Source organism: Bos javanicus, chromosome 14 (assembly GCF_032452875.1).
Source record: "Bos javanicus breed banteng chromosome 14, ARS-OSU_banteng_1.0, whole genome shotgun sequence".
NCBI lineage: Eukaryota > Metazoa > Chordata > Mammalia > Artiodactyla > Bovidae > Bos > Bos javanicus.
This window is the reverse complement of record NC_083881.1, coordinates 19,929,197-19,939,675: the sequence shown is the minus strand read 5'-3', so window position 1 is coordinate 19,939,675 and position 10,479 is coordinate 19,929,197.

Here is a 10,479-nt window from a genome sequence, read left to right as displayed (position 1 = left end):
CGCGGGGGCGCACGGGGAGGGGGCGCGCGGGGAGGGGTCGCAGGGAGGGGGCGCTAGGAGGTGGTTGCATGGGGAAGGAGTGCGCGCGGGGAGGGGCCATGTGGGGAGAGGTCTCAGGAGAGGGGGTGAGCGGAAAGGGGAAGCTGGGGGAGGCGAAGGGAGGGGCTGTGAGGGGAGGGGGCGCACCCACAGGGCGTAGAGCAGGGACCTCGAGCGCAACGCCAGCGACCCTGGGAGTGGGCCCCCGCGCCGTGTGCATTTCCCTGTAAATGTGCTACACTTTAAAGAACAGGGAGCGCAGTATATCACTGGGAATGTTGGCTGTCTATTGGTCCCTGTGGATACTGCTGGGTTAGTACGACTTGTAACCAGAGCAAGAGAAACATAAAAAAAGCCGGGAAACACTGCCAATTAGTCATTACAAGGAGATTGTAAAAACAAGAGAAAGAAAGAGGGGAAGCAGAAGGAATAAAAGAATAAAATGCCCCAGGAAAAAAAAAGAAACTAGATGCGCTTTTGTTCTGGAATACAGTGAACAGGCAGCAAGAGAGGCTGCTGGCTAACCAGGGGTCCTGCAAACCAACAGGTTCCCAGGGCAGCCCTGGAGGGACCCCATAGCCATCTCCGGTCGGCACCCCTCTGCTGTGCTTGCAGGACTCGGGCTAGCCAGTGGGCAGGCAGTGTGCTGTGGAGCAGGGCCCAACTGTGCAAAATCCAAGTTAGACATTTATTTCTGATCGCTGGCAGCCTACATGGTCCTCACTGCTGAGTTATAAGAAAAAGAAAACAGGAATCAGTTTCTTTTTCTCACAAGTTGCTACCAGCCACCGACTTCAAGCACACTGTCGCCATACTTTCTGAACATTGTTTTTAACCTGATGGTGATTCTGATTAAAATATCTTCCCCCACCCCGACTTTTGCTGGATTCACGGCTCCAAGAACGTGGGACATAACAAGCTGAGATGGGTCTGCGGGCGCCTCCTTGGCCTCCGTCAGTCCCTTTGTCCCTTTTCCAGATTGAAGCCCCAGTGTTTTCTGCAGCAGAAGCCCAGGGTAGACAGCGCTTCTTCCAGGAAACAGCCTTCAAGCAACGGGGCAGGAGGAGGGGGGCCACTGGAGAGGAAGCTGGGCCCCCTCCCCGGGGACTAGGGACACATGTTGCCAGCCAGAGAGGAACTGCTTATCTCAGCAGCGGAGAGTCGGCACCCCGCCAGCCCCTCCGCCCACAAGCGTCGAGTCCCACCTCCTCTGAGTCATGAGGATGGCCACATGGCCTGAAATCCAGGCCCTGGCAAGGGTGCAACTTTGCTCATCAGCTGGGGTCCTTCTTGATACCTGGCCACAAGTCAGCAGATACACAGCTCAGCTTCACCAGCACAAAATGTCTTGCATAAGATCTGTTTCAAAAACAATTACATGAGCAAATTATCTTGGCTCGTAGCAGCAGATTTTTTAAATCTGGTAGCAAGATCTCAAGAAAAAGAATGATTAAACCACAAGCACTATTTTAAAATAACATTAAACTAGACAAGAAATGAAGAATTCTCATAGAATCATGAAGAACATGTTCTTCCCCCACTCAGTTCAGAGCATCTCCCGTGTGTGTGTCTCCGGGCACCCAGACAGAGACTTCCCAGAAGTTAAAGTAAGAAACTTGCTTCTATCTGTGCCTTGATGGAAACCAAAGGAGTAAAGATCCTTCATTCAGCAGGACTTTCCCTTCCTATCTCAGAGCTCTGACATCCATCAGCGGGAAGGTTACAGGAGAGCCTGTGGGAGAATCCGTGAGCTGGGCTCCACCTGCCCTGCCAGCTCGACTGGCTTTGCCCACAGCCTGTGGTCCCCAAGGGATGACTGCGTCCCTTTTGATCTCAGGACTCAAACGTGACACCCACTGTGGCTGGAAGCCCGTGCCAGCTCCTATTGTGTCTCCCTGTGTGTGTCTGTGTGTGGAACTCACTGTCACCCCACCTTTGTCTCTACCCCACACCCCTTCCCGGAGGGCTCAGCCCTTCATTTAAAGTATTGCGCTCCCCTCTTTGCGGATGTCGGTGAGACGGAGTCTGCAACCTTGGCCTCTGCCCCCTCACACTGTCCTATTCCACGTCATCATGTGTAACGGCTCACACTGAAGATTTTAAACATGAAGCTGTGCTCTTGACGTTTCTTCCGGCCCTCATGCTTTATTCCAGCTGCAGAGACATGCTCATCATCATGGAAATGCAGGGCCTCGACAGCCCTCTCCCTGGACTCAGGCCCGAGGCTCAGAGCCACTCGCCTCCCTCCTGTTCTCAGGGGTCTGCCCTGACTTCCAGCACAGACCTCTGGGCGGCAGCCCTGCCCACACTTGAGACACGGCCACCGCAGCCCCAAAACCATGCTGACCCGCAGCCTGATGCCCCTCCAGGGGAGTCTCTGTCAGGGGGCAACGGGGGGCTGTGTGCCCTAGGAGGGACTCTGTGTCCTGGGGGACTCTGGGTTCTGGGAAGACTCTGTGTCCTGGGCGGACTCTGTGTCCTGGTGGGGGGACTCTGTGATCTGGGAGAAGGACTCTGTGATCTGGGGGGACTCTGTGTCCTGGGGGTGGACTCTGTGATCTAGAGGGGAACTCCGTGGGGGACTCTCTGTCCTGGGGGAGGGGACTCTGTGATCTGGGAGAAGGACTGTGTGATCTGGGGGGACTATGTGTCCTGAGGGTGGACTCTGTGATCTAGGCAGTAACTCTGTGGGGGACTCTGTGTCCTGGGGGTGGACTCTGACATCTGGGGGGAGACCTCTGTGTCGTGGGGGGAGGACTCCTGTGTACTGGGGAGGGGGGAGTCTTGTGTCCTGGGTGGTGGGGGGTCACTCTGTATCCTGGGGTAGGGGGAAGGGGATTCTGTCCTGGGGGGCATAATCTGTGTCCTGGGGGGGAATCTGTGTCCTGGGGGAGTCTCTGTGTCCTGGGGGGGTAGTCTCTGTGTCCTGGGGGGAGAGGACTCTAGGTCCTGTGGGGGTGGGAATCTGTGTCCTGGTCGGGGGAGGGGGGGAAGTCTGTGTCCTGGGGGTGGAATCTGTGTCTTGGGGGAGTCTCTGTGTCCTGGGGGAGTCTCTGTGTCCTGGGGGGGAGGACCTGTGTCCTGTGGGGGCAGGAATTTGTGTCCTGTGGGGGAATCTGTGTTCTGGCGACGGGGGACTCTGTGTCCTCGGGGGGACTCTATCCCCTGAGGTGGGAGGACTCTGTGCTCTGGGGACAGCCTCTCTGAGGTTTATCCTGCATGGTGATCCTTCTATGGATGCTGACTCCCAGATGGAAGCTTAAGCTCCTCCTTGGTCTCTGGTGGATAAATTCTAGGCAAGCCTTAAAAATCCAAGCAAATCTGTTACTCTTCCCAGGGACCCCTGCCCCCACCGCCAGCCTCTCCAGGGACGCCTAGCTTCCAGAGACCGCTAGCCTCCCTAGAGGTCCCCAGCCCACTCCCAGTCATTGGTGAGCAGCTGGTCTTCATTCCAAGGACCCCAACCTCATCCTGCTGCCGGGGCTCTTGTGTCTTGGGGACTCTGCATACTCCAAACCTGCCCTCAGGCTCTCTGCCCTTGTCTCTCCCATCACTTTTGGTCTCTTCTCAGCCTAGTGAAACCCATGGACACGCCTGCAGACTCTTCTCCTTCCCCTCCCACCTCCTCTGCCTCCAGGGTCACCAGGGCAGGACCACACCAGCCAGTGTGCATCTCCAGGATGGTCACCCCACTTCCCTGAACAGAGTGTGTTCCGAAGGCATCCCCCCCCAACTCCCAGAGCCGGGCCTTGTCTTCCCACTGGCAGGGGAGCTGCAGATGAGGGTCATCTGCCTCTACTCCCCTGGCCCCCATCATTGCTTGCTGCTCTCACAACAGGCCCAACCCTGCAAATAGCCCTTGCTGGACGCTACTTGGCCTCCTAGATGGAGAGAGAGGGCTTTCTGCTTGGAAAACAAACGGACAGGTTCCCAGAGCCCCGGGTCTTGGCACTGTGTGTCCTCAGGGCTGTGACTACCAACTCCTGGCCTGGGGGCAGCTGACGCCGGCATCAGATATGTGAGGGGCCACACAATGTCAGGCGTGGGCTAGTCCACACATGACTTTGTCACAGACTACACGGTATTCAGGGAGGGCCTCTCAGGGAACGTGGTGTGCTCCTTACAGGAGCCCGGCAGCTGTCCCTTAAACAAAGCTGAGCTCTCGGCAGGCTGAGCGTCATCTCTTCTGCTGGATGAGGCTGGAAAACAGGAATGGTGAAGAAAGAGGAGACAGAGGATGTGCTCCAATTGGATTACGTGCTGTCATCTGGAGTGTGGTCTTGTGTTTTGAAGTCCTCCGCACCCCACCCCAGGTGCACCATGCCCGGGACTCTGGCCAGTCTCAATGGCTCTTCAAACAGACAATCAGGACGGCTCTCTCTCCGGAGGGACTCATCCTCGTTTGTTTCTTCACTCTCTTCTCAACAGAACTTCACAAGCACATCTTCCAGTCCATCATCAGTCTTGAGAACTGTGTGTGGAGGCACAGCCCAGGGAGTCAGCCGTCCAGTTGGTCGTGGGGAGGGGAGGACGTGACAGGACCTCGTAGCGCAGACGGCTGGCGCTGGAGCAGGAGCTCAGAAACAGCGACGACCTGGGATGTCTGGCCAGGGGTCCAGGCAGCAAGGCCCAGTGGGCGCAGCTGGGCCTCCTGGGAACTCAGCTCTGTCTACTCTGAGGCCCAGGTGAAGTGGGTCCAACTCCTAAGTCACTTCTCTGTTGCTGCTTTAATGGGATCATGAGTTTCTACCCGGGGGTCTGGTGGTTGAGCTCACACACCCACATGAGAGGTTTCACCCACAAGCCTGGTGGTTTGAGTTCACACACACACACACACACGTCAGTGTCCTTTAGAGTCACACCAGGGAAGGCAGGTCCAGGTTTTCTCTAGACAGGAAATACTGGACATCAGCTATGCCCCCAGTCCTGAGGCAAGCCTGAGACAGGATGACCTGTCTGCAGAGGGCAGAGTGGACTCAGATGGAGTTGCACACTCGGGGGTACGGGGTGCACGCCCTCCCATCCCCAGGGTTCAACATGCCCTTCCTGTAGCAAAACAGCCTGAGACCCAGAGGGCCCCCCAGACAAACTTCCCTTACATCCTTGCTTTAGCCGCCTCTGATGCCGATGCTGGGCCACTAAAATCAAGCCCCATCCGTGGTGATGGGAAGAGGCCTGTCATCCGTGGAGGGGACCAGGCTGGGACGGGGGTGGGAGGAGGCTCTCACAGTTGACAGAGACCTTCTGCACCCTACCCCCGCCACATCCCCGTGGGCTAAGAAAGCCTTTAGAACCATAGCAATGAGCCAGGTCATCAGGTTCCTGCTCTACCCGCACCACCCCCCACCACTGCCCCCAGACAACGTGGGTGTGTCTGCAATCGGAAGGAGACATTCCCTTTTTAGTGTGAAAATAAATTTGTGTTATCAGTGTGAGAAGCAGTCATGAAGGGCTGCCTTGGGTGCAAGGGCTGCTAAATAAAGAAGAACTGTCCAGGGAGTTGAAGCTCAATGCAGAGCCCCAGCCCAGGCCGAGAGCAGAGCCAGGAAGCTGGTGGGAGGGGTTTCCTGGAGCCAGAAGTGCGTCTGGCAGAAAGCGTACCCACAGCCCTTTTTTGGTTTCAATTCGCATGACATCACAATCTATGAATTTGCTGTGATTGGATTTGAATGAACTTGTAGATTCAAAACAACCCATTTGAAATGAGCTTCACAAAGCAGCTCCATCTCTCTCCAGCGGCCGTTACATTATGTGTGGTTCCCTAATGCTCTTCTCTGTTCTGGATCCAGAGCACCTGGGAGGGCCCACCCAGGACCAACACAACCAAGTCCAAACCATGCACACGCATATACACACATGGACACACACATGGACACAAACACACAGAACCACAGACACACATGGACACACAGATACATGCAACCACACACACACACACGGACACACAGACACACACATGGACACAGGCACACAGAACCCTGTACACACACATGGACACACAGACGCATGGAACCACACACACACATGGGGACACAGACACACAGAACCATAGACACACACATGGACACACTCATGGACACGAACACACAGAACCACAGACACACGGAACCACAGACACACACATGGACACACAGACACACAGATGGACACAGACACACAGAACCATAGACACACACATGGACACACTCATGGACACGAACACACAGAACCACAGACACACGGAACCACAGACACACACGGACACACAGACACACAGGGACACGGACACACAGAACCGTGGACACACAGACACATAGAACCACAGACACGCACATGGACACAGACACACACATGGACACAGACACACGGAATCACAGACACACACGTGGACACACAGGCATATGCATGGATGCGTCATCCTCCTCTTTCTTTCTGGGGGTTGGGGGCGACTCAGGAAAGGGTTTACCCACGTTTGTACACATCAGGGAAAACAGCGTCCCACAGGCCTGTGTGAAGCACGGGGTTAGCTGTCTTCCAGACGTGGACAGCTGTGCAGTCAGCACAGGGCCACGGGTCCTGTTTGTGATAAAATACAGGCCTGCGCCCTCCCCACCCCTGCACACCCAAACCAGCCCCCACACCAAACCTGGAGAGGCCGAGGACCCCAGACTCTGGACACAAGCTCTCGAATGTAGGTGACTTGGCCCTGGGCATGTTAGCAAAGTGTGGGGATGTCTGTGGTCCCACCAGGGCTGGGGTGCGGCCAGCACCTGGCAGGCCGAGACCAGGGTGCCCCCAGCACAGGGACGGGCCGCCCCTCCCACCTGACCTTCCCTGGCCTCATAGCTCCTGGAGCGGGACCAGCGTGGTGACCAAGACTGCGAGGCCCAGAAGCAGCTGCCGGGCCGGCTGACCGAGACGGAAGCCTGGTGCACCCTCGGTAGGGGGCTAGGCCCTCCAGACAGGAGCCCAGGAAACTGTGAACTCACCTTCAGACCACGGTCACCTCTGCCAGTGCTCACTGAGAGTTACAGGCGTGTGATTTTCATAGATGTGTTTTATCTTGATGGGGGGTGTGGTTTATGTGGGGGAGGAAAGGAAGTGTGTCTTCTGTCACCGCGTCCATCTGTGTCTGCACCTGCACTTGTAGGGCGAGGTCGGGGGGCCCAGGGCTGCGTCTGCCTCTGGGCTCAAGGTTACAGACCAGAGCGCAGCCCCCAAGCCCTTCGGGCACCAAGAAGGAAAGCTGGACCATCCTCCTCCCCACCCCAACCCCCAATCCTGGGCCCCCTTAGGCTCCCAGGGAGGGTCCCAGCTCTGCTGTCAGCATTGACCGCACAGCCATGCTCTCCCCAAGCAGAGCCTCCACATGGGTCTCAGGTCCATGGCTGGCCTTGCAGGGTTAGCGAGGAGATCAGTGCTGGAAGGGCCACTGGGGGGCCACAGTGGCCCAGCCTGCTGGACTTTGATTTCTCCCAAAGCTGAGACCCTCACCAAGCATGGTCAGACCCCAACCCCCACCATCTGGCCTCCTCTACAGGACTCCCACCCAACCTGCCCAGTCCTCGGGTCACGCAGCAGCCTCTCTGAGGCCGGAGTTGCCCCCTCCCATCATCTCTAACCCTCCTTCTGCTCACAAGGGGATGAAGGCTGGGACCAGAGCAGGGTGGGCCAGCACCCCCTGGGACACGAGGGCTCCTGAGCCAGCCCTTGGGCAGAAGCACGTGTGCCCTGCCCAGCCCCTCCCCCACTGTGTCCATGATGCCCGATCCTCCAGGGTCCCCCGCGGACACACTGCTGTCACCCATATCATTGGACAGCCTCTCAGCATGAACCATGGGCATGGAGGTGTGGACGTCCATGCCTCGCTATAAGCTGGCCCTGATCCTCTGAGCCAGGCAGAGTGACCAGTCCTGGCCACGCCCCAGTACGTGCAGGGCAGCCTCACAGGATCGGAATCAGCCTTCTGGTCACCAATACTTTCTATCTGCTGACCGCTGTGTTGTTTGGCAGCAAAAACACAGAAACTCAAAACTGAGAGGAACATTCTAAAGGTTGTATTTATAGATGAAACTTCCTCTGTACATATCGTGTGTGTGCTCGGGGGTTGGGGCTCCCCTTGGGATTGAAGTATGTGAGATGAAGCAGGAAATTCTAGTGCAAAGCTCCTGCTATGTGACTTCAGGAACATTCTTTAGCCTTTCCCTGACTCACTGCCCCATTTATAATAGTTTCAGAGGAATGCAGTTTGCTACCCACACTTCAGGGGGCTTGAGATGGTCAGTTGGAATGAGGTTGCATCACATATAAAAACCTTTCAAAGAAACAATATTGTTGGTTTTTTTTTCTTTTGGTTCAACATAGCACTTCTGAGCACTTTACAATCGTGGTAAATAAGACAGCTCAGTGAATTCCTGGGAGCAATGCTTTAATTGCCACCCTTCGAGAGAAAGAAGTCGTACTTTTTACATTGTTTACAAGCAGCTTGACAGAGAATCAAATCCCTTCATTGTTGATTGAGAACATATCTGTTGAATTTGAGGCCTGGAATTATATTAAAACATACTTCATTTTCAAGGACCACGAAATGAAAATATTGAACATGGAAGAAATTGCTTCACGAGCTGTGAATGAAGGCTGTGCCAGGTAGGGCTCAGGCATCAGATGGCCTCAGCCATGAATGGGGGTCCCCAGTTTCCCCCAGTCTCTGCAGAGACGAGGGCTGGTGTCCGGCCAAGATAAATATGGGAGGAAGCAGGCTCAGAACTCTCATGAACTGGGCTGTTTTCCTGCAATGGGACTTGGGAACAGGGCTTTGTGCTAGAAACTCCTCTTCATTTTCCTTTCATCTCAGCCTCTCCCAGCCCCATGTCAACCATGCTCATCCCATGAAGCCTGCACTCTGTACCTCCCAAGAGTTGAGGAACTGAGGGTGCAAGTCATTTTCACTGAAATGTAGTTGATGTACAATATTATGCAAGTTACAGGTGGACAAGATGGTGATTCACAGTGTTTAATGATTTTACTCCATTTATAGTTATTATAAAATACTGGCTATATTCCCCACGTTGTACATGTCCGTGTAGCTTGTTTATGGTATTCACAGTTGTTTGTACTTCTTAATCCCCCACCCCTAGATCACCCACCCCCAAACTCCCTGCTGAGAACCACGAGTTTATTCCCTGCATCTGAGAGTCTGCTTGTTTTGTTATGTTCTCTTGTTTGCTGTATGTTTTAGATTCCACATACACGTGAGATCACACAGTGCCTGTTTTTCTCTGATTGACTTTTCACGTGCAGAGTCAGCGCTCACGGCCAGCAGGGATCTCAGGGCTGTCATCCATGGGAGGGGGACCTTAGCAGAGACGCCCCTTGGTTTTCCAGGAAATCATGAGAGTTCTAAGCATCACCGTCTCACATATGTGATGGATCCACAGGGACGAGGGGAGTGAGAAGGATTCAGGACTCAGCTATTTTCTGAATCTGGAAGCTTCCTCCCTACGTTCTCCCTTTCTTTTTCTTCTTCTTCGTCTCTCTCTCTCTCTGACTCTAAGATGCTCCCCCATCTGCACAATACAAAGCAGCGAGGATGCACGCTGAGTGACCTAGAGATCCTTCTGGTGAAGGAAACCAGAGTGAGTAACAACAACCCAAGAGGGCACCAGGGAACAGCTGCTTTGTTTTTAAGTCATTCAGGACAGAAAGATAAATTCTGTAGATATTATGTGTAAACACTAAAAGAAAAAGATTGTGTATCTCCTTTCTGTTAAAAAAAAAAAATAGAAAGAAAGAAACTGAGCAGATGTCCAGGATGAAGGTGGGTGGGGGCTAAGGAAGCCGAGGTGGGGGGAGCAGCCAGGTGTCACCCCCGCAAAGGGCGCTGTGACAGTCAAGGCCCCTCCTGGGCCCCCCAGTCCTCCGCCTGCAGGAGTCCTAGTCAGGTCGACCCAGTGTGTGTTCACACCAACAGGTGCCTCAGACTCGGGGACAGTCAGAGGGCAGAGGCAGGGACCATCAGGGACCGTCTTGGCCTCAGAGGGACAGGGGAGTCACAGGGAAGGAACATTGCTCGTTTTAATTCTGGGTGTAAATCCTTACTTGTGCTTCCCTGAGGCATCTTCCTGCCTGAGACGCTGCCAGAGACGGTTCAGGGACCTGGTCCCAAGTTTAGGGTCCAAACAAGCGGGTGTCCTGACGTCCTTGGGTTTGCACCTTCTTGTCCCTTGTCATTGCTTTGTTCCCCAGAACACCCCTACTGGATCCACGTTCTCAGACATGTTCTCTCCCAGAGAACTTCCCAGCATCTATGCCCCGGTCGACTCAGTTACTCACAGGCCGCAGGTGGGTGGGAGACCACGAGGGGAGGGGGTACTCCCAAACAGGGGCCAAAATGAGCTGCAAGCCCGCCCGGTCCCACACTACGGCTTGAGCTCTGGTTGTTCCTCAATACCTCGTGACAGG